The sequence below is a fragment of the Petaurus breviceps genome, unplaced genomic scaffold, assembly GCF_028583685.1.
Source record: "Petaurus breviceps papuanus isolate PSGF00001 unplaced genomic scaffold, PetGlider_PUasm1.0 90692, whole genome shotgun sequence".
Lineage (NCBI taxonomy): Eukaryota > Metazoa > Chordata > Mammalia > Diprotodontia > Petauridae > Petaurus > Petaurus breviceps.
In genome coordinates this window covers 3472316-3495655 of record NW_027187313.1, presented here as the reverse complement: position 1 = coordinate 3495655, position 23340 = coordinate 3472316, and positions in this window count along the sequence as shown.

Here is a 23340-nt window from a genome sequence, read left to right as displayed (position 1 = left end):
TGTGATGGAATACTATCGTGCTATAAAAAAAATGACAAGCAGGATAATTTCAGAAAAACTTGGAAAGACTTAAATGAAATGACACAAAGTGAAGGGAGAAGGACCAGGAGAATGTTATATACAGTATCAGCAGTATTGTATGATGAAGAACTGTGAATGACAGCTATTCTCAGTATACAGTGATCTAAGGCAATCCCAAAAGACCAAAGATGAAGCAGGCTATCTGCTTTCAAAGAAAAAAACTGATATTGTCTAAATATATACTGATGCATGTTATCTTTCTTTTCTTTCCTTCCTTCCTTTCTTGTATTCTTGCCCAAAATTACTAATATGGAAATATTTTACATGATTGCATATGTATAAACTGTATTCAATTGCTTACCATCTCAGGGAGGGGTAAGAGAAGGAAAAGATAGAATTTAGAATTCAAAATTTAAAAAAAACAAATATTAAAAACTGTTTTAACATGTAACTGGGGGAAAAATATTTTTTGAAAATTTTAAAAAGAATAAGTCACATCAGACTATCCTCTTTTACTTATTTTTTTAACAAAATTACAACATAGTAGATGAGGGTAATGTTATTGATCTAGTTTATCTTAATTTTAGCAAAGTTATTAATCAAGTATCTAAGATCATTTTCTGGAAAAAAAATGGAAAGATATTAATTAGACAATCATTTGATTAACTAGATCAGAATTGGTTGGATAACTAGACTCAATGAGTAAAGTTGGTAATGGTTCAGAGTGAATGTGGCAGGAAGTCTCCATGTAGCACCTAAGGGATCTGTATTTGTCCAGGTCCTATTTAACATTTTAATCAATAACTTGGATACAGGCATAGATGATAAGCTAATAAAATTTGGAAATTACACAAGGCTCATAGGGGTAGCTAACACACAGGATGATGGTTTAGATTAGATCTTGAGTCCTGAAAAGATATAACATGAAATTCAATGAAGACAAATGTAAAGTCTTGCACTTATTACAAAAAGTCAACATACATAAGATGGGGAGTTATGAATAGAGAGTAGTTGCTCTTAAAATGATCTTAAGCAAGTTAAATATTTCAGCTGCCATCAATATTCTAATGATACATTGGGTTGTATTAAGAGGGGTGTAGTTTACAGGAATAGGGAGATTATAATCCCACTGTACATTGCCTTTGTCAGATTTCATTTGAGGTATTGGGTTTAGGTTTGTGCAATCCACTTTAACAGGATTATTTTATAAACCAGAGGATGTCTGAGTCAGGCAACTAGGATAGTGAAAAACCTTGAGTTTAAAAGATATGAGTTTTAGTTGAAGGAAATGGACCCATTTGCCTTGGAAGAAGACTTGGAGAAGATATTATAGCAGCATTCTAAGGACTGTCATGTGAAGGAGGAATAAGTCTTGTTCTGTTTGGTCCCAGAAGATAGAACCAAAAGTAGTGGATGGACATTACAGAGGGGTCAATTTGGGATTGATTTGGTGTCAGAAAACAATTCCTGTTTTATACTGCTGGCCAGAAGTAGGATGGACTACCTAGAAAGGTGATAAATTTTCCCTCCTTGGAAGTCTTCAAGAAGACAATGGACAAAAAATTGTGGGAATTCCTTTGTGGAGGAGTTGACTTTAATGGTCACTGAGGTCTATTTCAATTCTCAAAATCTCTGATCCTGTGAATGTGTATTAAAATATGTATATCATACTACAGAAAAGAATATGTTAAATATAATATAAAAAAAAACTTGAACAGTTTTGATTAAACAATGCTGAATTATTACAGTCAATTGAAATCATCATTCCATATCAATACATGGTAAGATAAATATCAAGGAGATGAAAAAGTGAAGCAGTCAGTCCTTGGGCTCTATCCTCAAGGCTACTTAGGAATGGCATTATACATATGCTAGATAACATGACGAATGCTTCTTCCATGTTTTCTCAATTTCACCATGACATATCTGCTTCACCATGTGCCACGTACCAAGAAATGGTCATTAATTTCCAGTCTTTTTTTCATTATATCAAGTAAGGCAATAAATATTCAGAATATAGACCACTCAAGTTTCTTTTTTTTTTTTTCTAAAGCAATCGGGGTTAAGTAACTTGCTCAAGGTTACATGGCCAGTTATTTTTAGGTGTGGTGCAAAGTATCTGAGCCCATATCAATCCCAGGTCTCCTGACTCTGGGGCCAGAGATCTTACTTGCTGTGCCACCTGGCTGCCCCTAAGCAATTGGGGTTAAGTAACTTGCTCGAGGTTACATGGCCAGGTGTTTCTGGGTGGGTACTAAGTATCTGATCCCAGACTCAATCCCAGGTCTCCCGACTCTGGGGCCGGCGCTCTTACTCGCTGTGCCACCTGGCTGCCCCAGATCATTCAAGTTTCTATTGGAGTAGGAGGAAAAAGAATCAACTAGCAGACTTTGGAAGCAGAATAAATATAGTAGTGGGCATCAAGGCAAAATAGATAAATGCTTGACAATGGGAGAATGAAGTAAGATGGACATTAGACATGAAAGCATGTATTACTAGAATCTTATAGCTGAAAGGATGATATAAAAACAACTATACGTAGCCAAGGTCATACTTAGAGTATCCACAGTGTATTAGGAACTACCAGAATTTACACTTCACTGACAAAGCCTCAATGCTGTGATGAGGTATCATAGATTTGGTTAGCTTAATGGGATAAAGAGTCAAAACAGTGCTTGGAAATAGTCATATGTTTTTACAGCATTATTAAGGTTTTGCTTTCCTATAAGTCTACTATCTTTAACAAAGCAGAATAGGGCAAGTGTTGTTTCAGAGCCCAACATGACTGTTTTTCCCTCTCTGGTAGTAATGCAAATTTGAATGGCAAGAATTTAAAATAAATGTAAATATGTCAAACTCATAATCAAATGAAGATGCTATAGTCTCAGAGGCAGAGGACATTCAGGAAGTATGCCCTTCTCAGCAAGATCATGTGACTAACACTCCAAAAGGGAGGTGGGATAAGTTCAATGAGAAACCTGAATTTCATCGTAAAGATGAAAGAACACATCTTTAGCAAATTCTCCTGAAAAGCAGTGGTTTGTGTTATTATATGCAAATCACACAGTTAAAACACAGGTAGCAAATTTCAGGCATGACAAAGTGGAGGCATACATATGGATGGATCAAGAGGCATGAAAATATGGAACTTTTGTTCTCTGTATACTGGATGTTCTAAAAATAAAATTGTATAAGGGAACATCACTAACATCAAGTCTTACAAATTGGAGTACATGGGGGGTGAAACAGGTTGAGAGAGAAAGAAGTTTTATTTTTATTTTTTGTTTGCTTTATTTTTCTTGCCTTTTTTGCAAAATAAATAATATGGAAATGTTTTACATTATATCACATATATAATTGACATCATATTGCTTGCCTTCTCAATAGGTGAAGGAGGAGCTGAAGGGAGGGAAGAATCTCAAACTTTTTAAAATGGATGCTAAAATAAAGTATAATGTGTTCTTCTTTAAAAAGAGATTGCCTCCAAGCAGAAGAGAAAGCTATATAAATGAAGCTAATATGTTCATATGTCCATGACTGCCAGTTTGCCTCTCTAGAATCCACAAGGAGATTCTACTTGGGTGAGATCAAGGATTATTTCTTGGTTTATTGAGATCTCAGTTTGCCTCCATCTAAAAACAAAACAAAACAAAACAAAAACCCACAAAACTCATTCACTCTTAATTATTGCCTGATATAATCCAATCCACAAAATTTCTTCAATTTCTGTTTGGCACCTGCTTTATGATGGGTTTAATCACTATGTATTATCTATGATGGTCTTTGTATACCTAGAATTTGGAAAGAAGGATCCAATCTGGTGGGCATAAGATTTAGTTGCTGTCCCCCTTTAAGTGATAGCAAACAGAACAGCTTAATGTTTTTAAGCCAAAAAATTGTGCCCCTAAACCATCAATATTTATGGAGGCAGATGGATGTAATTCTGGTTCAGTACCTCATTTCAAAGGATAACACAGTGACTGGCCTTGTGGCCCCATCTCCTGTTCCGCTCAAGGCAATAATCAAAGTCAGTCTGGGAGGGGTAGAAAAGATGCCAGAGATAACTCTTCATCTTGCAAGCCCCATTTAAACAGTCCTTGTGAATATGGACATCTTACATGGTTCATCCACTTGGAATTTATTTTGGTTTATAAGATAAGATTTTGGTCTTAACTTTTCCCCCCCAAAAAAACACTTTCCAGTTTTCTCAGAAGTTTTTGTCAATAAAAGTTCTTTCACCAATAGTTTATGTTCTTGGATTTATTATGAATTGGGCCACTGTATGACTTTGCTTCTAGGTCTTACTAATATAGCCTATTCAAATGATCTGTTTTTCTTTTATTTCACTCAGTATTGGACAGTTTTAAAGATTTCAATTTTACAATATAATTCAAAATCTAATAAGAGCAAAGCCCATTTTTCCCACTTTAAACATATTTCCATTGATATCCCTATTTCATTGTTCTCCAATATGGATTTTTATTATTTTACCTAATTATCTAAGGATTCCTTTGGTAATTTGATCATCATGGTACTAAATGTATATATGAATTTATTCTATATTTATTCAAGCATCTGACTAGTGCAGTGGCTAGAATACTGGACTGGGAGTTGGGAAGATGTGAGTTCAAATCTAAATACTTCATAGCTATGTCACTCTGGGCAAGTCATTTTACCTCTGTCACCTCAGTTTCCTTATCTATGAAATGGGGATAATAATAGCACCTACCTCAAAGGGTTATTTTAAGGATAACATGTGTTTACATGTGTAATGTATTTTGGCAAATCTTAAAGTGCTAATGAAGGTTATAATTTTTGTTAATTGTATTATTTCTTTTGCTGTTTATTAATTTTTTTTCTTTCAGCTGATTTTCATGTGAGCTTTTTCTCATAATTGTTTTCCTTTATAATTCTGTGGGTCATATTTACTTTGACACATTTCTTGCTATTTTGTTGGGAGGCAGTAAAGTTGAACTTAGGGCCATCTCCACTCATCCTGACTTTTGCCCTGCCACTGGACTTCATTGATTCTGTTTATGCTTTTCTTGGGATTTGATATTGGAGATCAAATCCTTGGTTTAATTCTGGTCTTCTCCTTATGAAAACTTGAAATCCTTCCATTTCATTGAATGAACTTTTCCCCCCTTGATATATTAGGCTTAATTTCACCAGTAGGAGCTGTAGTTCCTTTGCCTTCTAAAATATCATGTTCCATGCCCTCCTATTTTTAATGTTGTAGCTATTAAGTCCTATGTAATCTTTATTATGGTTCCCTGATATTTGAATTGCTTCTTTCTGGCCACATATGGTATTTTCTCCTTGAACTGATAGTTCTGAAATTTGGCTATAACATTCCTTGGAGTTTTTGTTTGGGGATCTCTTTCCTGAAGTAATCAGTGGATTCATTCAATGCCTATTTTGTCCTCTGGTTGTAGGATATCAGGTCAGTTTTCCTTGATAAATTCTTGAAATACGCTGTTCAGGTCCTCCTTTTGATTATGGCTTTCAAGTCTTCCTTGATTCTGACATTGTCTCTTTTAGATCTGTCTTCCAGGTCAGTTTTTTTTTTGTTTTTTTATTTGTTTGTTTTTTGTCCCATGAGGTATTTTACATTTTCTTCTATTTTTTTTATTATTTTGAATTTGTTTGATTGATTCTTGTTGTCTCGTAAATTCATTAGCTTCTGCTTGCCCAATTCTAACTTTTAAGGTGTTGTTTTATTCAATTAGCTTTTCCACTATCTTTTCTATTTGACCAATTATACTCTTTAAGGATTTGTTTTCTTCAGTGGATTTTTGCATTTCCTTTTCCATTTGGCCAATTCCACTTTTGAAGCAGTTGTTTTCTTTTTCAAAGCTGTTAACTCTTTTTTCATAATTTTTTTTCATCATTCTCATTTCTTTTCCCAATTTTTCTTCTACCTATCTTATATTGTGTTTAAACTCCTCTTTGAGCTCTTCTATGAGTTCTTTCTGGATTTGAGACCACTTCTCATTTTTCTTTGGGGTTTTTCACATAGGTATTTTGACATTATTGTCCTTTTATGAGATTGTGCCTTGATTTTCCCTATCATCATAATAACTTTCTATGGTCAGATGCATTTTTCTTGTTTTTTTTGCTCATCTTTTTTGGGCTTTTTCATTTCTTTTAAATTTGAGCTCTGCTCTAGGAGTAGAAGGAACATGGTGTCAGGCTTCTTTTGCCAGTGACTTCAGGCCCTGACTATTTATCTGGTGCTGCACTGATGTTGCCATAAGGTCCTCAAGTTTACTGCTACATTGAGGGAGTGGGGTGTAGAGTGGCTGATGGTACTGGAGGCCTTAGGAGTCTGGGCAGCTTACCTGGTGCTGAACCAGGGTCCTAGTGCTGGTCTTTGCTGAGGCTGGTGGGGAGTTTCTGCATTTCCTCAGAAATGCATTGAAGCACATAGAGGTCTGACTGTTCGTGTTTGTCTATTTGCCCAGGGCTAAACTGAAACTTGTGGCAGGGGCCTGGTACTGGCAGCTGCCTATTTTTCTAGGCACCCTTAGGGCTGACATCTACCTGTTTGCACAAGGCTATACCAAAGCATGTGACAGGTCTCAAAACTGGAGTCTGCCCATTCCTCTGGCTATGCTGAGGCATGAGAGGGGTCCTGGTATTGGCATTTGCCTCCTCCACAGCAGTGGGACTTGGGCATTTCCACTGATTTGCTGAAGTAAGACTTGCTGCTGGCTTGCTGGGACATGTCCTTTCCTGGCCTGCACTCTATTTTTACCTCAGTGAGATAGACCTTTCCTGCTGATCTTCTAAGTTTCTTGGACTCAAACATTGTTTCACTCCATCTTTTTACTGGTTTTGTTCTTCCAGAATTTTTGGGGGGGGCACTGTTTTATGGTTGTTTGGAAGTAAATATGGGGAAAGAAGTTTTAGAATGAGTAGCTATAATAATAAATGCTAAATAAAAGAGGGTTTGTCCATATTGGGAAAAAATTTTTCCAGCTCAGAGGTGGGTAATTCCCTGCCTTTTTTGCTGTTCCCAAGATATGACATTTCGCCTCTTGTTTCTGTGCCTTTGCACTGGATATCCCCTATATCTATAGTACATTACCTCCTTACTTCTACCTCTTATATTCCCTTATTTACTTCATTACTCAGTCCAAGGACAACTTTCCAATTAAAATCTTTCCTGATCCCTCAGCTGCTACTATCAACACTATATATATATATACACACACATAGAAAGTCTTTGTCTTTTTTGTCTTTGTATCTACATAATGCTTGATGTTTAATAATGTTTAATAAATGCTTACTGATGGACTCATTGAATTACTGAAAGAAAACTGATAGTGGGAGGGGGAAGAGGAAAGAAATCTATGTTTCAAACCAATGAACAATATGGAAACATAACTAGTGATTGGATGATATAAGACATATTGAAAGACTACATAGGTTATAGTCACAACCAGAGGTCCACAAGTCCATGGTCAATGGCAGTTGACTTGTGGGGAGGAGAGAAATGAGAGTCAGGTGAGGAGAAGTCAAAGTTGAAATGCCAAGTACCCAAACCAGAGGAGAAAGCAAGCAGGAACACTCCAAGGCCACAGAACATTTGCTTGAACAAGAGCTTCATTGACCCTGTCCCATTTAAACTGAGTGGAGTCAAATGGGAATTTAAAAGACCTCATACTCTACCTATATGTAATCTGTCAAGGTTCACTTTTCAAGAGGCAGATGAGTCAATTACAAGTTTTAGCAGTGAAACAATGCCTCATATGATGTTTCTCAAATCTTTGCTCAATTCCAGAAATCATTATGAATAGCACAAAAGGATTTCAATTGCATAATAACTTGAACAAACAACACTCAAAAAAAAAAGAAATAAAAAGAAGAAAAACTATTAATGGAACTCTCATTCCCAAAGCAACAAAGAACCATGTTTTAGAATTAGCAGGTTAATTAAGAAATCTCTTATTGTTGAGAAAGCTGGCATAGGCCCAATTTAGATTGATACTCTCCAAAACATAGACATAAATGATGTTTGTTCAATGCCATTAAGATGTGTTGCCTAATCTTCTAGAGAACAATTCATATTAATAACAACGTTAAAGTCAAGTACTTAGAAAAAATACATTCTTTTTTTTTTGTTGTAGTCTTTCTTGGATAAAGCAATACTCTGAAAATTTTAATAGGATATATGTGAGGGGATTATTCTCCCTGTATCTAGGTAACCTTAACAACTGTAATCCAGGTTGAAAACCTGTGGAAAGAAGGTGCCGTATGTACTAGGTTGAATGTACAGATCTTTGTCATAAGTTCTCGAAGGTCAAAGCTGCCTACAGTCCTTCAAGGACGCCTAAAGGCCTCTCACTTGTTTGGATGACAGGTATATGCGCTGGCTTGGACCCCCCTGGAAAGCTGATTGTTTCTTTTGTTTTTCCCCGTTAATGATCAGTCCTATATACTCCAAAGCCTGCAGTATACCAAAGGGTTGAGAAGATATGTAAACACACTTCTCTCTGAATAAACTTGAGCTATATGATCCCCCCATATGGACCCCCATCTCCCTTTCATATCACTCTGAGAATTCATGCATTAAGCTGGTCTTAGTGCACCCCAAGGCAGCTGTGGGGATTCTGACACAAGAGGTCCTTACAGATGTACAACTGTTGGGATAACCAACACAAAGGGACAGTTCAGGGACTATTAACCTGATTTAAAAAGAATAATATAATCAATTTATGTTGTGTTATACATGAGATTTAAATGTTGGCTTTTCCCCCTGAAAATCATGCCAAACAAAATCTCTGAGTTTCTTTTTAAGTTCCTTCTCAGGAATTTCCAGTAATTTTTATATATATATATATATATATATATATATATATATATATATATATTTATCCAAACTTTTTATGCCTCTCTACCTGTAGATACAGTTCTATAGAACTAATTGATTCTATAAATTCAATTCATATGTGTGTATGTGCATATGTGTGTGCATATATGTGTATATATGTGTGTGTGTGCATATGTGTGTGCATATATGTATATATATGTGTGTGTATGTGTAGAGAAGCATGGAAAGTGTAAAGATTCAGAAAGACCTTAATTCAAGACTTGACTGGCATACACTGGATACTTTATGATGGAAGAAGTCCCTTAATTTCTTAGTGCCCTCAGGAAAGTCTCTAAGAGTTAAGAACATTAGTTTTAGATTAGACAGAACTTCATTGAGAAAGTCAAGAAAATGAAGTCAGTTATTCAGTTGATACTCATTTATTAAGCCTGTGTCAGGCACTGTAAGCCCTGATGATACAAAGAAAAGGAAAAGACAGTCCCTGCCTGTGAAGAGCTCACAGTCTAATGGGGGACATTATGCAAACAACAATAGACAAACAAGTTATATACAAAAAATGGACAAACAAATTATATACAGGATACATAGGAAATAATTAACATAGAAAAGGTAGTAGAAAGAGGGAAAAATGTCCTATAAATCCTTGGGGGGGGGGGGGGTGACTATGTTTATGGAGGGAGAGCAGGGTGAGGATCCATAGAAAAATGCCATTGAATAGAGAGATAATGAGGCCATTAATAACCTTAAAGAGATTTGTTTAAGTAGAGAGGTGGGGACAGACTAATATCCCAAGAGCTTAGAAAATTATAGAGGAGTTAAGAAGTAGTAAAAGCAAGTATAGACCAATCTTTAGAATTTTGAAAGTGAAAGAAAGTAGAAAGTATGACAGCTTAATGGAAGTGCAGTTTCAAGGAAAATTTAGTTATGATAGGCTAGCCAGAATATGCTGAGGGGAAGGACTAGGAGATAACAGGAAATTGAAGATCTACAAAGGAAAGAAAATTTATGGAACAAGGTCTTTGAAGAGATGGGTCCAATGCTACAGGAAGACAAGTAAGTGTTGGCAAAGAAAAAGAACCAAACCTTACTCTGACCCTAAAGAGGAGGAAATGATAGTTGATGATGCTGACTGGTTTGGAGAAGTGGGCAAAAAGGAGTTATACAATTGCTTCAATCTCTACAAAGTAAGAGACCGAGTTATCTGCAGGAATGAAGGAGCAGGAGTTTGAGCTAAGACTTAAGTAGTCAAGATAAAATTTGGAAAAGTGGTTGTGGAAAATGTGATAAAGTCAATAAAACCTGGCAATGAGAAAGGCAGTGAGAGCCCAGTTGAGGTTAGTTTTGTGATTTGCACCAGCACTATTGGACTACCTGGAAATAGAATCAGAATAGGAGTTGCCATCTGGACATATGATAAAGGAGAGATCTTGAGATGTATGTCTTTGTAGGCAAAACATGAGGGAAGAAGTATATTGGGGAGAGCATAGAGGATACCATTAATGCCCTGACTATTCCTGCCAGATGCTGAATCCAAAGAGATCCAGAGAGTCTAAGATTAACCTCAAAGGGAAAAAGAACTGAAAACCAGGCCAAGGTATTTTCATCTTTGATTTCTGTGACTGAGCAATTCAGATACAGCACAGTGGGTAGGGGTTGGGAGAAAGGGACTGAACAATCAAAGCCGACTAACTCATGGGCAATGTATAATAGAATGAAAAAATCAATACAGACATCATGACCGTCCAACATCTTTGCTGGCTCCCTTAGCAGTATACCACCTGCAAGCTGGTCACTGTGACATTCAGAGAAATGAAATGAGTAGGGAGGGGTTCATAGTAACCAGCATTTGGGGGACTACAGAATAATGTGGTTCCAACAACACCACAATCACTAAGGCAGGAGGTAACTGGTGTCACCAGAGAGGCCTCATGCATAGCTATGGAACTGAGGGTGGCCAGCATCCCACACACAATGGATGATTTAGCTTCAGCATCCTGATTAAGTTGCCAGGAACTAAAATATAAGTGCAAGGAGAGAGACAGAGGTGGCCTAATGAAGCAATGATTTAAAAAGGAAAAATTCCTAAGCAGTCAGACTTAGGCAGGCAATTGACTTTCTCAGCTCCAACAATTTCTTATTCCACCCACATATCTCTCCCCTCACTCCCACCTCCAGTGGGAGTGGGCAGCCATCATCTGCCTAATGGGTTAAAAAAATGCAGCCACCCATCAGGGCTGAGGGCAGGATTCTAAATTAAAAGAGAAAGAGGATGGGGAGGGAAAGAATTTGTGGGAGTCCCCCCCTCTAAGACTTCATAGCAAGAAAATGTTCCTGTGAAGAGGAGCTGCCTCAAGAAAGCAGATGCCCTAGTCACAATGCAAGGGTGAAGAAGAGTTTTTGTTGTCACTCACAACGGAGCAGGGGCCCTGGTATCAGTTTCAAAACAAAAAGGAGCCCCAGTGCTAGTAGCAACAAGAAAACAGAGGACTTGATCAAAATTCCAGGACCAAGAGCAGCACCACCCCTAGGGAACAAGGCCTTTTCCTGGGTAAAGACCAGAGCACAGTCCGGGAGAACAATAACCACACCTCTCCTTAAGTCATACCACCTTGGAAACACTGAAAACTTACAGACCCCCAGACCTAGCTCTGAAAACAGAGGCACAAAAGCCTGAAGCTTGGGACAGTACCACCTCTACCATGGAAGCAGAGTCAATTTTAACATAAAGTTAAAATTAAATGGATAGGCTGGAAAAAATGTTGTTGTTCAGTCATGTCCGACTTTTTATGACCCTCACGGACCATAGCATGCCAAGCCCTCCTATTCTTTATTAACTCTTGAAGTGTTCCAAGTTTATGTTCTTTGTATCGATGATGCTATCTCATCCTTCGCTATCCCCTTTTTCTTTTGTCTTTACCCTTTCCCAACATTAGAGTCTTGTCCAATGAGACCCACCTTCTCATTATGTGGCCAAAGTATTTAAGCCTCAGTGTCTGTATTTGACCTTCCAGTGAAGAGCCTGAATTAATTTCTTTTAAGTATTTGACTGGCTTGACCTCTTTGCTGTTCAAAGGACTCTCAAAATTCTTCTCTAACATGACAATTCTAAGCATTGATTTTTGGTCCTCCGCTTCCCTCATAGTCCATCTCTCACAGCAGTATACTTCTATTAGAAAAATCATAGTTTTGGCTATATGGACCTTTTTTTAAAATTTACTTTCTTTTAATTTACAACATTCAGTTCCATAATCCCTTGAGTTCCAATTTTCCTCTCCCTCCCTCTGTCCCCCCCCCCCTCCATGGCAGCGTGAAATCTGATATAGGTTGTATAAATACTTTCACACTAAACATTAGTCAACTTATAAAAAAGAATTATAACCAAAAGAATGAACGAGAGAGAAGAAACAAAACAAAACAAAAAAGAGAGAGAGCAAGTAGTTTGCTTCAATCTGCATTCAGACTCAGTACTTCTTTTTCTGGATGTGGAAAGACCTCTCCATCATGAGTCCCTTGGGGCTGTCTTATAACCTTGCTGAGAGGAGTATATGGACCATTTTTGGCAATGTGGTATATACTTTTAGTGTGCTGCACAGATTTGCCATAGCTTTCCTTCCAAGAAGTAAGCATCTTTTAATGTCATGGCTGCAGTCACCAACTACAGTGATCTTTGAGCCCGAGAATATAAAATCTGACACTACTTCCATTTCTTCTCCTTCCATTTGCCAGGAAGTGATGGGACCAGTTGCCAAGATCTTAGAGTTTTGGGTTTTTTATGTTAAGCTTCAAACCAGTTTTTTCACTCTCCTCTTTCATCTTCATCAAGAAGCTTCATAATTCCTTTTCACTTTCTGCCATCAGAGTGCTATCATCTGCATATATAAGATTGTTGATATTTCTCCCAGCAATCTTAATTCTAGCTTTTGATTCTTCCAGCCTGGCATTTCACATAATATATCCTGCATATGAGTTAAATAAATAAGGTGACAATATAGAGCCTTGTCATATTTCTTTTTTCAATTTTAAACCAATCAGTTGTTCCGTGTTCAGTTGTCACTATTGATTCCTGCCCCTCATACAGGTTCCAGTGGAGAACTTACAGGTCCTCCTTGAGGACTTGCCACATTTTGTTGGAATTCACACAGTCAAAGACTTTAGTGTAGTCAATGAAGCAGAAGTAGGTATTTTTTTTTTCTGGAACGCCCTTGCTTTCTCCATAATCCAGTGAGTTTTGGCAATTCTCTCTAGCTCTTCTGCCTCTTCTAAAACCAGCCTGTTCTTCTGGTTCTCAGTTCGCATATTGTGGAGCCTCGCTTGCAGAATCTCAAGCATAAGCTTGCTAACATGTGAAATGAGCACAATTGTTCAATAATTTGAACATTTTTTTGGCATTTTTCTTCTTTAGGATTGGGGCATAAACTGATCTTTTACAAAGGCCACTATTGTGTTTTCCAAATTTCAAAAAAACCTGGAAAGACTTACATGTAGGTTTTGTACATGAGTCACAATAGTAAATGACTATTGTTTGATAAACCCAGAGTCCAGCTTCTGTGATAAGAACTCACTATTTAACAAAAACTGTTGGGAAAACTGGAAAATAGTATGGCAGAAACTAGGCATAGACCAACACCTTATACCCTATCAAAATGGTTACATGATTTAGACATAAAGGGTGATACTATAAACAAACCTAGGAGAGCAAGTAATAGTTTACCTGTAAGATTTATGGAGAAGGGAAAATTTTATGACCAAACTAGAGATAGATATCGTCAAATGTAAAATGAATTATTTTGATTACATTAAATTGAAAAGTTTTTCACAAACAAAACCAATGCAAGCAATATTAGAAGGGAAGGAGAAAGTTGGGAAACAATTTTTATATTTAGTGTCTCTGATAAAGTCCTCATTTCTAAAATACATAGAGAACTGAGTCAAAATTATAAGAAGACAAGTCATTCCCCACTTGATAAATGGTCAAAGGATATGAATAGGGAATTTTCACATAAAGGTATTAAAGCTATCAATAGTCATATGAAAAAAATGCTCTAAATCACTATTGATTAGAGAAATGCAAGTCAAAATAACTGAGGTACCACAAGACCCCTATCAGATAACATGGCTAACATTACAAAAAAAGGAAAATAATAAATGTTGGAGAAGATATGGGAAAATTGGAACACTGATGCATTGTTGGTGGAGCTGATCTAACCACAGTGGAATGCAATTTGAAATTATGCTCAAAGGGCTATAAAACTGCATACCCTTTGACCCAGCGATACTACTTCTAGGTCTGTATCCCAAAGAGATAATAAAAATGGTGAAATAACCCATATGTACAAAAATATTTATAGCAGTCTTTTTAGGTTGGCAAAGAGTAGGAGATTAAAGGGATACCCATCAATTGGGGAATGGTTGGACAAGTTATGATATAGGAATGAAATGCAATGCTATTGTGCTATAAGAAATGATGAGCAGGCAGACTTCAGAAAAACCAGGAAAGACTTATATGAACTTAGGCTGAGTGAAGTAAGCAGAACCAAGAGAACATGTACTACATAGAATATGTACACATGAGTACACACAGCAACAATATCATAGTGTGATGACTTTGATAGATTTATCTATTGACTTAGCAATGCAAGGATCTAAGACAACTCCAAAAGATTTACAATGGAAAATGCTATCCACATCCAGAAAAAAACTATGGAGTCTGAATGCAGATTTTAGCATACTATTTGCACTCTTTTTTGGTTTGATTTCTTCTTTCTCATGGTTCCTCCGATTGGATCTAATTCTTCTTTATAACATGATTAATGTGAAACTATGTTTAATATGAATATATATATATATATATATATATATATATATAGAGAGAGAGAGAGAGAGAGAGAGAGAGAGAGAACCTATATAACCTATATCAGATTGCTTGCTGTCTTGGAGAGGGGGGAGAAAAGGGAGGGAGAGAAAATCTAAAATTCAAAATCTCATGGAAATGAATGTTGAAAACTAAAATGAATTGTTTGAATTAAAAGACTTGCATGAACTGATGCAAAGTGAACACAACCAAAAGGACACTGTACATAGTAAAAGCCATACTGTGTGATGATCAGCTGTGAATGACAGCTATTCTGAGCAATACAATGATCCAAGACAGCTCCAAAGGACTTGTGATGAAAAATGCAATCTGCCTTCAGAGAAGAAACTGATAGAATAGGAATGTAGATCAAAGCAAACTTTTTTTTTAAACTTTATTTTTCTTTGTTGTTGCTGTTGGGGTTTTTTTGGGGGGGCAGGGGTCTATTTCTTTTTGCATCATGGCTAATTTGGAAATATGTTTTGTATGACTGTATATGTATAATCCATAGCAAATTTCTTGCCCTCTCAAGGAGGGGGTAGAAGAGAAAGGAAGGGTGGGAATTTGAAACTCAATTTTTTAATGTTTTTTTTCCTAGATAATTGAGAAAAATAAGATAAAATAAGAGGTTTTTTTTAAGAAAATGTTTATTCTTAAAAGGAAAGTGAGAAGGTAAGCTGAGCTTCTCTTCTTCTTCTTGTAGCAACAGGACCTACTTTAAACAAAGAGGTCAGTAGGGGGTCTATCTTGTTTTGACTTCAGAGACACTAATGACTATCCCTCCACTCCTTCAGTGCTGCCTGAAATTCTCCTTCTCCTTACCAAAAAACTTTCATTTCAGTTAAATTGCAAATACTTTCCTTTTAAACAGCCATTACTCATTTCCACCTTAATGTGAATAAAGGATTTGAAAGCAAGTTTAATATAATCTATGTGATTTTACTGAGTACCTGAAGCATCAAGGAATCAATTTTAGGAGAGAGTGAAGCATTTTTAGTAATCTACTCCTCTCATTAGGGCAACTAGGTGCCCAGAATCTGGGAGACTCATCTTCCTAAGTCTGAATCTAGTCTTAGACATTTAATAGATGGGTGACCCTGGGCAAGTCACTGATATCTGTTTGCCTCAGTTTCCTCATCTGTAAAATGAGATGGAGAAGGAAATAGCAAAGCACTCTGTTATCTTATACAAGAAATCATCAAATGGGGTTATGAATGCTCAGACATGACTGAAATGACACAACTTCTCAATACTACTTTGTATATAACTATTTTTTTTACTTGTGTCTGAGTACCTACTGTTCCCCACTCCCAACAGCCTCAATAGGATGTAAGGTCCTTAAGGGCAGAGGATATGTGTGTACATACATGTATATGTGTTGATACATATATGTATACTATGTATACCATAGTAGAGTGTGTATAGTATATTATAGTATGTATATACACATATACAAATGTACGTATAGTGCCTTGCCTATAGTATGTACTTCATAAATGCTTTCTGAATTGATCCATTAGTCGAGGGACACAAGATGAACCTTTGCCTACTTCCTAATTTTATAGTGGGCTAAATACTACTTAATATTCAACTTAATCGGTCGATCCACAAACATCTATTCATTGAGATGAAAGGCAGCGTAATGTAGCGGAAAGAGCTGGCTTTGGAGAAAGGAAGACCTGAGTACAAGTGTGGTCTCTGACACATATTAGCTGTATGACCCTGAGCAATACTATTTCACCTTTTAATGCTTTAGACAACACTCTTTAGTAGTAGGTAAAGAAGGTGCTGCTCTGCATTGGAAGAGGGAATTGCCACTTTGGGAACCTTCTATTCCAATGCAGTCACAGATCCAGTCCCATTCTAAGACTCAGACATTGATGAGTCCCTGGGGATTGAAAGATAGAAATGAAATACTAAGAAAAGGAAAGGCAGGATTCATGATTTTTTTAAGTCCGACTAGGAAAAAAAAGTGACAACATCCAAAGGAGATACCTCATAGAACTAGTTTCAAATGTCGCTAAAAGCAAGAGAAAATCACATAAAATCAAAGAAGTCTACGATTTGGAGCCAGTCACATTAACTACACATAGCACACCTGTTCTCCATAGTGGGGGTGGGGGCCTACAGAGGAGGGAGGTTAAGCAAAGGTGTGGGCATGGAGGATGGGAGGAAGGACAGGAAAGAGGAGGTGGGTTTTGACTATGATTGATGGTCCTTTGCTGTATTCTCACTGATGTAGAAAATTAGAGAAAGATCACTTCCGATACAGGCCAATCTGAGCTACTTGCTGTGTCCATCTCCCTTACACATTGACTCTCCCGGGAGTCTTCCCTTCCAGCCTGCAGGACTCATTATTCACAATGCTGAGCCAAAGGAAGCTAAACCACACCTTTCTTTTCTGTTCCTTCTTTTCTGTCTCCCCCTCCCAACACCCCCCAGGAATGCAGGCAGCTTTTGGAGGATTTCTTCACTTAATCACTTGAGAGGGGGAAGAAACATTTCTCTTGGTGCTTCAGGTTATTTTTTTCCAAGGGTTCAAAAGAGACAGTGACAATGATTTCTGAGAGCATCTTCATTAAATTTACCAGAGTGCCGTCTCTGCTAAATTGGTTTGACTGCCTGTCTCTCCATCGTTCCTTAGAGGTGGCTAGCCTCCCTCCATCTTCCCCTTATACATTTGTTTTTGTACAAGCCACTGTTTATCTCATCTCTCTGTCCTTCCATCTAATTAACTTACTGCAATGCTAGGCAGTTTGTAACTGGAAAGATTTTGTTTTTCCTACCTGAATGGTGCAGACCACACCCAATAGCTGGGTCCTGGGCTATGCTCAGAAAGGCAAAGTCTCAGTTTGAGAATTTAATGAGGCCTGGGTTGAAAGATTAATTGAATAACAAAATCACAGAATTGAGAGCTGAAGGGGATGTCCATAGCTATAAAGTCCAAAACTTCTGATTCTTACTAGTTTTATGACCAATAGCAAATCATTTAACCTCTTAATCTTAGGTATCTTCCTAAACCTATAAATTATAGATGATCTGTGACAGGTACCAGCAGAGGAAGTTTTAACACTTATAAAATCATGAATTCTCAAGGGCTTCAATTGGGGGAAAGATTGCTTTAAAAATAAAATTTGTCCTGTGAACTATAGACTTCACCCAGTATAGATCTGTCTTTTTGCCCTGTGAACTATGGACTTCACCCAGTACAAACATATCTTTATAACTTCTATCTATATGTCAAATCTCATGGAGCTATGTTAAAATGAAATATGCCCTTTTGAAAATATTGTAACTGCCATTTTTTTTCTGGATAAAAGACTGGACCAATGAACCCTTGGTCCAGGAACTCACACCACCGATATAGATACTAACCTTTTTTATAATTTATTGGATAAGTCCTTCAATAGTGCTCATGACACATAAGCATTGAGTCAGGAAGCCTGGGTTCAATTTCTACCTCACACATTTACTGGCTATGTGATCCAGAGCAAGTTCTTTACTTTGGTGAGATACAGTTACTTCATCTGTAAAATGGGAGAGTTGGAGTCCACATCTCAAGATTTCTTACTACTCTAATCTAAGATCTTATCATTTGTTGACAGACTCACAGATAATAAATGCTAGAGGCAACTGAATCTAGCTAAAAAAAAAAGGAAAAAGAAAAAACACATAGCTTCATCCACTATGGAAATTATAAATTAACATACACAAATGCACACAAAATAGGTAGAAGCTGAAGTAGAAGAAGCCTGGTTGCTATGAAAAGAGAACTAGACTTTGAGACAGTGGATCTAATTGAAAATCTCAACTCTGCCACATGAGTGATTTTGGAGGTCATGTTAATCTCCCTCAGACTCAGTTTCCCCTTCAGTAAAATGATGGGTATGGACTAGATTACTTCTAAGGATTGTTTCAACCCTATGCTCTTAATACCCACAGTTAGTCATTTCATTTTGGGCAATTGATGACTAGAGACTATATTTTCATAGTTGTACCCAAATCAAATGTAGTCATAGTTTAATTGTATTGCAGGAAAAATTGTATCTCACAAAGGGTTCAGCATAAAATAATCTAATCCTACCCAATCGCTGCCTACTAGTCAGCAAGGCAGGCTGAAAGCTAAGGGATATACATTTCCTTACTGTTCTTTGTTGTTCAGTTGTGTCCAATGCTTCAAGACCTCATTTGGGGTTTTCTTAACAAAAATAATGGAGTGGTTTGCCATTTCCTTCTCCAGTTCATTTATAGATGGGGAACTGAGGCAAACAGGGTTAAGTGACACATCTAGTGTCACACAGGGGTGACACAGCTAGTAATTGTCTGAAGCCAGATTTGAACTCATGCAGATGAGTCCTCCTGGTTCCAAGCCAATGTTCTATCCACTGTGCCTGCCCTAGATTCCCTTGTACCAGCCACCAACTCCAACTACCCCCACAATATCAAAAACACTCTATCTCTGTTTCCCTAAAGTTCAAATCCAAATAGTTCACACAGTTTTGTTCATAGATGGTGGCCAGGAAATAATCAGAGTGACCACTGAGACAATCAGACTCTAACTATTGAGTGTGTCCCAGATTAAAAGTAACCAAGAGCATTGCCCTAGGGAGGGAATAGGGAGGCGGTAGAAGGTAATGGAGTAGAAGACTTCTGCAACTCTGAACACACATAAATGCCACAAAAAATATCAGCTATGTCGCTGGTGAACTTTATTTTTAACCTGAAGACCTTCCTCCTTAGAAGGATACTTGCTGAACCGTGATCTAAGCACTTTTGAAGGCAGTAGTTACACCTCCCAGAACTGAAACTTACAGCTTTTCATTCCCACTCAGAAATCACTTTTCTTTCCCCACTTCTTCCCAGTGAAGGGGACCCCCATCTAAGCCTTTGGAGGTAGACAGACAAAACTATAAAGAGGATAGAGTGGTTTATTTCAGAACCCAGTTACCTTCTCTTCTTGAGCTCATGCCTTCATTCTTAGTGAGCATTCCACACCTGTACACACAAGCTTCAGGAATCCCCACCACCTAACTTTTTCTACAAGTGGCTCATGAGAAACAATCATCCTCAATTCTAAACCCCTGTCTTCTTAGAGTCTGACAAAGGAATTCATAGTGGAGCTTAGATTAAAAAGTTAAAAATCTTTAAAAGTTAAATAAAAAAGTTAAAAATGTAATGTTTTTCACATCTATGGCATCCGATGATGCCCAGTTAATGGGTATAGGGAAAACCAATGTGTTCCATATCCTATACTCTGCCTACTGAGTTGTTTTGCTTTGTTTGTGAAACCCAACCTCTAGATATCAACTCCTTGGGGAGGATTCCAAGGCAATCTCTAGTGCCCAGAGGAAGTTATGTGGGTAGAGAAGGAATAGAGCCAAAATGATGACCACCTTCCTTGGTACTAGCATGTGTGTGTCTATAATAGCAACAATGCTTCGATGTGGGGAGATAAGAAGGTTCAAAAAGAATAAACCTTGAAGGAAGGATATCAGAATGTATTGGTTTTGGACAAGAAGAAAAGTTCCTTTTCTTGCTTGTAATATGGTAAAGCCAAGCTCAGGGATAGACAGCATAGCTTGGACTTCATGATCCAGGGAAAGGTGGGATATAGAAAAGGGTGTCAAGGATGAAATTGCACATTAAGGGTAGTTTGTCATAGCAGAGACATCATAAGCCACAGAATTGTGAAGTCTTGGGTTTGAATGCCACCTCTGACACTAGCTCTGTAATCATGGGCATCACCTCTTGGAAACTCGGTTACCTCATCTATAAAACAGAGACATTTGGTTCTTATAATATCAACCTCACAGGGTTTTGGGAAACTCAGAAGTGATAATCTATTTAAAACAATATATAGGGGCAGCTAGGTGGCACAGTGAATAGATCACCAGCCCTGGAGTCAGGAGGACCTGGGTTCTGATCCGACCTCAGACAATTATCACAAAAAATAGCCATGTGACCTTGGGCAAGTCACTTAACCCCAATTGCGCTCCAAAAAGCAAATATATGTGTGTATATATATATATATATACATATATATATATATATATGTCAGTCATTACTCTCATCATAGAGGACAAAGTAAAACAAGTGAGTGAGAAAAGGAGTCTCCAAAGTCTCAAGATTTTGTTGAAAAGGGAGTGAGACAGGTGTGTGAAATTGGAGAGAAACATTCAAAAAATTGAAATCTTGAGGAGAATAGAGAGACAAAATTATTTCCCCCCAGAGGTAATGTGATATAATGGATCTGGTACTAGGTTTGGGTACTAATAGCAAAGGTATTTTTTTTCTTCCGAGACTTGAAATGCAGTTGGCTAATACTCCAGAGGATCCAAACCAAATATCTCTCACCTGCCAGTCAGGCAACAAGGATGGATTGAGTATTCTGTGGGTGCTTAGAAAATGTCTCTGCCCTTCATGAGCTTAATTGAAGAAGTACAATGGACAAATATACAATCAGGTCTTCATTATACATGCTAATGGTGGGGACCAGTGGTGCAGATAATCAAAAGCAGCAGATAATTTCAAATTTATACATTCTCTGCTTTTCTCCATTGCTATGGGCAGGATAAGAAAGGAGTAAAGAAATATTAGGGGAAAAAGGCAGAGGAAGGATAAAAGAGGAAGATCCTATCAGTCTGTATCATAGAGATAAGTCAAGCAAGTAAATATTGTAATCAAAAGAAGCAACAGAGAAATCAAGGGGAAGTTGGGGGGGAGGGCATTTTGAAGTGTATGTATTTTGTTACATGGGGGGAGAGAGACAGAGACACAGAGAGAGAGACAGGCAGAGAGACAGAGACAGAGAGACAGAGGGACAGAGAGAGACAGACAGAGACAGAGACAGAAACAGAGAGACAGAGAGAGGGGGAAAAGAGAGAAAAGACAATTGGGACAGCTAGAAGATGCAATGGATAGAGCACTGGACCTAGATTCAGGAAAACTTGAGTTCAAATCCAGCCTCAGATACTTATAGCTGTGTGTCCCTGGGTAAGTCACTTAACCTCTTAACCTCAATTTCCTCATCTGTAAAATGGCAAACCATTCCAAGTATCTTTTTTCAAGAAAACCCCAAATGGGGTCACAAGGAGTCAGATATGACTGAAACAAGTGAACAACAACATAAATTAGTCTAGCATATGCCAGATGGGTGGCTAAAGTGGTATGGGTCCTTTAAAATGCCACATTATAAAATCATTCACCCATAGAAATTCTTTAGGAGATGGTGAAACTATATCTGGACTAGATAGCAAGTTTACATGTCTCCACACTAAAGAGCAGATAAAGTTATAGAAACCATGAATCTAGGTAAATAGGAATAAAAGATAGTCAAACCTTATGTGCCTGTGCCCTTTGATAATTGTCAGGCCTTTTCAGATATGAGGAGAAAAACAAAGCACCAAGTCCAAGAAGATGCTATCTGCTGATATCAAGAATGCCAGTGTTGAAAAAGCACCAAAACCGAAAATTGACAACACCAATTCTTGGACAAGCTTCAAGCAGAGCAGAGGTAGATGAGAGGAGATGAGAAAAAAGCACCCGATACAAACCAAGGTCAGATGCATTAGATCATGATCAAGTAGGCACTAAGGTTCAAAAGGAAGAAAGAAAAGAGATGTTATTGTTCTCTACAGGGCATTTAGTGACTACATCTTTTCAGTCACCTCTGAGGGGCTAGCGGACTGGAATGCAATTTCTAGTTAAAGAGGAGGTTGTTCCATAATACTGGAAAGAACTGGACAGGATGGAATTAGGCAGGACAGAAGAGAGCAGGGGAAGACAGAGGAGAGCAAGTACTGGGAGCTCTGAGCAAAAATTGGATCCATAAATGTGTGACTTGTAGTAAGTAGTAAAGTGCACTACAGTTGTATTTAAACATTGGAACTAGCTGACTATCAACTGAAAATAACACAAACTGTGAAGAGGCCTAAAGAAACTTGTAGAGAAGAGTAGAATTAATCAAATAGAATTCAAACTTGATCACTAGTAAGTTAAGTGGAACAATATACATGTACTGTTGACTGTAGCCTAACTCTTCAGACTTTTTTTATTCCCTTACCTCCTAGCCACAGTGGCCTACTAAATGTTCCCTGAACTTGACTTTCAATCTCCTGTCTTCATGAATTTACACACTCATTCTCCAGACTGGAAATGCTAACCCTGCTTACCTTTGCATTTATATGCCTTAGCATCATTCAGTGCAGCCCTAGGACTGAACCAAGGGCCACATTTGAGGACCTAGAGGGCCACATGTGGCCATGAGGCCTCAGGCTCTCCACCCCTAAACTTTAGAACCTTGGAACTGTGTGAATTCATATGTGCCTTGCTGGTACATAGAATTCTATGTACAGAAACTTGTTTCATTTATGCAGATCAGCAACTTGTCTATAACTTATTACCTTAGCAAATTTCCTAGGGAACTGAAAAGCTAATTGCACCCCCCCACACACACACACATACACACTCCCCACCCTACCATAGTTTTATAGATATTATGTATTACTGGTAGAATTCAAACTCAAGACTTATCTTCTTAACTCACTTTATTTACTATGCCACAGTGATACTCATCTCAATGTAGAGTGTGTGTGTGTGTGTGTGTGTGTGTGTGTGTGTGTGTGTGTGTGTG